This window comes from Eurypyga helias, unplaced genomic scaffold (assembly GCF_000690775.1).
Source record: "Eurypyga helias isolate BGI_N326 unplaced genomic scaffold, ASM69077v1 scaffold10941, whole genome shotgun sequence".
Taxonomy (NCBI): domain Eukaryota; kingdom Metazoa; phylum Chordata; class Aves; order Eurypygiformes; family Eurypygidae; genus Eurypyga; species Eurypyga helias.
The window spans coordinates 3519-8419 of record NW_010231507.1 but is presented as its reverse complement, the minus strand read 5'-3'; the positions used below and the strand labels follow the sequence as shown (position 1 = coordinate 8419).

At 44.0% G+C, this 4901-nt stretch overlaps 1 pseudogene; it reads right to left on the bottom strand.

Annotated features, from left to right (window-relative positions):
• Positions 1-2114: 2114 nt before the first annotated feature.
• On the bottom strand, positions 2115-2574 carry LOC104516686 (annotated as a pseudogene).
• Between the last annotated feature and the right edge of the window lie 2327 nt (positions 2575-4901).

Sequence of the window (4901 nt, the reverse complement as noted above, 5' to 3'; positions counted from 1 at the left end):
TTTATAGCTTCAGTTTTCCAGCTGATGTCCCTGAATTAACCCTCATTGGCCATCAAGGAGTTACAGTAATTACTTCTGATCACCATGAACAGGTGAAAGGAATTCTAAACTCATGCTTTATCACAGCAGTGTCTGACAGGAAAAGAAATAATGAATACGATGCAGAATGCTGGTATCCTAGACAGACAGGCACTCCTGACAGAACAAAGGAAATGGGTAAGGATATGCTCATTATATATGGGGTGCCTTGCATAGACATCTGGCCCCATTTTGCTCTCAGAAATCACCCAAACAGAAAAGTTTAAAAAAAAAGGAAGCAATGGTTAAGTCAGAGGAGTTTCCCAGTTCTCCTCACCAGGCAAACCCACCAATTCCAAAGCTAGAACAAGAGAAGGGCATGTAAGGTGCAGAACAGGAGCATGGCTGCATAACAAGGTGGCTTTTGGAGGCAGGTCTGACACAAGGCGTTTGCAGGACTGAGCTCAGTTACAGCCGTCCGTACTGACGGCCATTGCTTTCCATGGGAATTGCCCCGATCCGGTAGGAACATTTAGGCAGCTCTCCTGTAAGTGAATTCCATGACTGCACTGGTGTGCTCTTAGTAAAATCCCATACGTATCAGGATTGGCAGATGGACAAGCTGGGTGCCTAAGAGCTGTAGGACACAATTTTCCAGCAGAACAGATTTTTAGTCACTCAGCATAAACACCTGGATATGTCCCTTCCTCTTCCATCTCCCACCTTCCTGGGACCCTGACTAAGTGTGCACAGGGTGCTACTTTCATGACATGGTGAGGACAAAGTTCTGTGCTGCAACAGTTTTCACAAACTGAACCTTTGTGGTGTCTAAATAGGATCTTCATACAGAATGTCCCTTTGGCTGAGGGCTGAAGCACTTGATAAGATGTTGCCCCTACTGCATCCACCCCATGTGGATTACAACAGAAGGGAAGAGCTCACTTTTTCCCTACCATTTATAAAAGATAGATGCTAATTATATACTGAGTAATCCATTCTGTGATCCATTATAACAGGACAATTCTGGATAAATGCAAATAAACCTATATGTACATGGAGATGCTTTACTAACTTAGTAAACTCTTGGCTTAACTCCTGCAATTCATTTTACCAAGTCTTTTATCAGTCTAAAAAGATAATTTTGTCCATTCCAAAATGGAATGTATAGGGCTTGATTGTAACATCCCCCCCTTATGATTATACGCCTGTGCTGTTCCAGCCCTTTGCTTTTCAGTTCCACATCTTGTGTCACCACATGACAAACTCTGCAGAATACAATTAACAGCTGTTGTGCTGCTGGCAAGGGTGCCATTGCACGCAAGCTGCCTCCCAATTCAAATGAAAAACCTTTAAAAATGTTAAAAAATCGAAACCTTAACCTTCCAACCCCAAAGTTAAAGCATACCATGAAAAGTGGGCCATTGCTTGAAAATGGATCACCTGAACTGCTGTGGTAGCTGGCCATGAAATCTCTAGAAAATGGTCTCCTCTTCAAAAATTATTCCTTAAACAAAAGCCTCTGAGCCTTGATCTCTGTAGGAGAGAGCAGGACCTCCAAGGACTCAAGTGTCTGGGAAGAAGAAGGTGCATTTGTCACTTGTTAGATGTTGTGTTATTAATGGTATCTTTTATTTGTGTTAACAGCTCCTTGCTTCCAGTAAGTCCTTCTTATGGCAAGAAGTCATTGTGAGATGCCTGTGGGGCATTTCTCAGAAGGGTGAGCTTTAATTTTTCATTTATTCGTCCTTGGCACTTACTTCTAAATCCCTGTGCTTCTTCTCTGGCTCCAGCCCCAGGACTTGGTTGTCAGCCCTGTCCAATCTCAGGGTTTGAGGAGGAAGCCTGTGGCTACCATAAGGGCCAGAACACAGTGTCACCACGGAAGAGCATGGGGTGACCCTTTGACACTGCAGTTTCCTTCTCTGAATCCAGTGCCTCCTACGGACTCCTATTGCCTCTTAGCCTTAGCCGGAAGTGCTGGGTCTCCACAAAGAGTATCTTGTGCTGCTCTTGTACTCAAAGGCCACACTGCCAAGAACCAGATCAAACAGCTCCGGTGTTTCCTGCTGTCTGCTACGGAGCAGACTAACCACCACTCACTCTTCTGAAATCCCGCTGTAATGTCTTGCGAGGGACAAGGCTTGGGATTCCCCACTGCATAGCTGAGAGTGCAACAACAACGTTAAGAGGATACCATCAGGCTGTGTCCCTTGTCCTCTTTTTGCGATATCTTTCACAGTGACCTTCCCGCCAGTAGTCGTGCCAGTCCCGCTCGCCGCTCAGCGCCTCGCCCTCCTCGTCCACCCAGCCCTCCTCATCGTACACGGCGCGCTGCTCCACGCTGCTCAGGACGGCGTACGCCTTGCCCAGGATCTGGAACCGCCACGTCGCCTCCTCCTTGGTGGCGGGCTCGGCGCGGTCGGGGTGGATGCAGAGCGAGGCGCGGTGATAGCCGCGGCGGATCTCCTGGGGCGAGGCCTGCCGGCGCATGCCCAGGACATGGTACAGGTCGGGGGAGCCGAAGGCGGCCTCGCACTGCTCCAGCCAAGCATCCATCTGACCACTCTTCAGTGATAACGTGGGTGATATGTATGAATTTTGCACTGCATTTCGGTTTCCTTCCTTCAGCTTCACCAAACTTCCAAAGGGCTGTGTAATTCTGTATGCTTGGTCATCACAACTCAGGACCATTGCCTATTTATATATATCTCTGTGTGTGTACGTATGCATGTAAAAATATTTATGTATCCACACACATATATATGCAGAAACGTCTGCATTCAGGGTATTACTAGGGAAAAGAGCAACATGTTTATAGCTTTTATCTGGGATTACAGAATCTCTGCATTTTGCACCAGAGCAGAGCCATAGTTCTTGAAGCAGCTTTTTTTTCATTTATGTCTGTGGCCAGAATGTGATGGCAAGGTACTGCCAGTTTTGTCTTAACTTTCTCGCCAGAACCTGTTGATGAAACCAAACTACCTAATGTTTCTAGTGCTGTATTCGGGATATCATTCACGACTCCACTTGAAGGAGGAGCTCGGGATCATTTAGATTCAAATCTAGATTCTGTCACTGACTTCTCACAGCGGATTAGAAAAGCCATGCAGCCTTCCTACAGACAGGGAGCAGACCACCACTGTAAGAATACGGGCAATGTTTTTATTCTAACGTCCTCTGCTTCATGGGGATCAATACAAAGATGCTTGCATAGAGCACTGAAATTAGAAGGTACAAGTTGTTCAGCTGAGCTTTTTTGAGAAACTGAAAAACATCTAGCAATTGTGAGGATGTGGTTTTTTTCCCTGCTGTTTATTAATATAAATCACTTGTTTCTATTGCCAGTTCTAGTGAACTAGCAAGCTGCCAAGGTGCTAATGAGCACACAGTCTGAATAGCAATTCTAGTGCCACTGGCCATGGTGATTAGGAACGTTTCTGAATATAGGAGATGCTGTCTTGACCCTTCTCTCTGCCTCCAACGCGAATGAGTTCTACCCTGCTTCAAAACATTTGTTGTCTTCTGTAACTGAAAAGTTTAGAACGTTTTGGTTTGTTTTTCAATGAAAGCACGCTACCACTTCTGAAAGCATCCTTACATAAGACAGAGAAATAGCCAAAGATTTGCTTCCACATCCTGAAGTTGCCCCAAGGAAGAGCAACTGCATTTTGGCTAGAGCAATTATAACATTGAAACTAATAAAAGTGGCCACCTTCAGACAAGTGGCTTTGAGCCCTTTCATAGTTGTAGACTGTGATTATGGTTTTTGGGTTTCTTTCTCTTCCCCATCTCACCAACTCCTCAGCTACCACTGCTGTCCCTCGTATCTATTTATACATGAATTTGAGATGTAGACTTACAGGCCAAAAAAATTTTGAAAGGCAAGGCACTGAGTCAAGCTAACAGGGACTGGGTTCTTTCTTGTGTGAGAGTTGAGTAAAATAATGTTAACAAATACCACTTGCCTGTTTCAGTCCATGGAAACAGGATACCGAAGGGAATGACCAGGGCCTACTAGCACAGGGTATCTGCTGGGCTAGCAACGTTCCACCACCATTAACATGAGCAGCATGTTGGAGTGCTGTCCTTTCAGATCGGCTAGGTCTTACACACCCTTAGGCTTCACTAGGAAAAATTAGGCTTTTTCCAATGCAGTCGTTCCTGTCAAGTCATGCAGTGTTGACAAGCATGGGGAGCAACACACATTTTGTTGCAGCCATGAGGATTAAAAAGATGTTAAACAAAAAAATGGCCTCAAACAATAGCAAATAGCTATCTTTGCCCCAGCACAAACATAAGAACATAGTGCTACAGAAGGCTACCTGTTTCAACCCTTAAAACTGTTGGCCAGGGACTAAAGGATCAGCAGAATAACTATTTCCTCCCTCCTAAATAAAATAAATAAAACTAAAATAGCATTCTGTCCGGAGCAGAAACTTGAAGTTCACCAAGTTCATTGTTTCTTAAGTGGGGGTGTCCATCTGCTTCTTGTAAATAGTTCTTTAATGTTAGCTTCTGCCATGCCTTCAGAGGTCTTGCTTTGTGTGCATTGAATGTGACAGAGGCCAACACTTCCTATGAAGTTTACAGCACAGTAATATAAACTTGTAAACAGTCAGATTTATTAAAGAGAAGATAATAGTATTTTCTAAGTAATCTCTACAGTTTTATATAATTTGAAAAGCTTCTTGTAAATAGTTCTTTAATGTTAGCTTCTGCCATGCCTTCAGAGGTCTTGCTTTGTGTGCATTGAATGTGACAGAGGCCAACACTTCCTATGAAGTTTACAGCACAGTAATATAAACTTGTAAACAGTCAGATTTATTAAAGAGAAGATAATAGTATTTTCTAAGTAATCTCTACAGTTTTATATAATTTGAAAA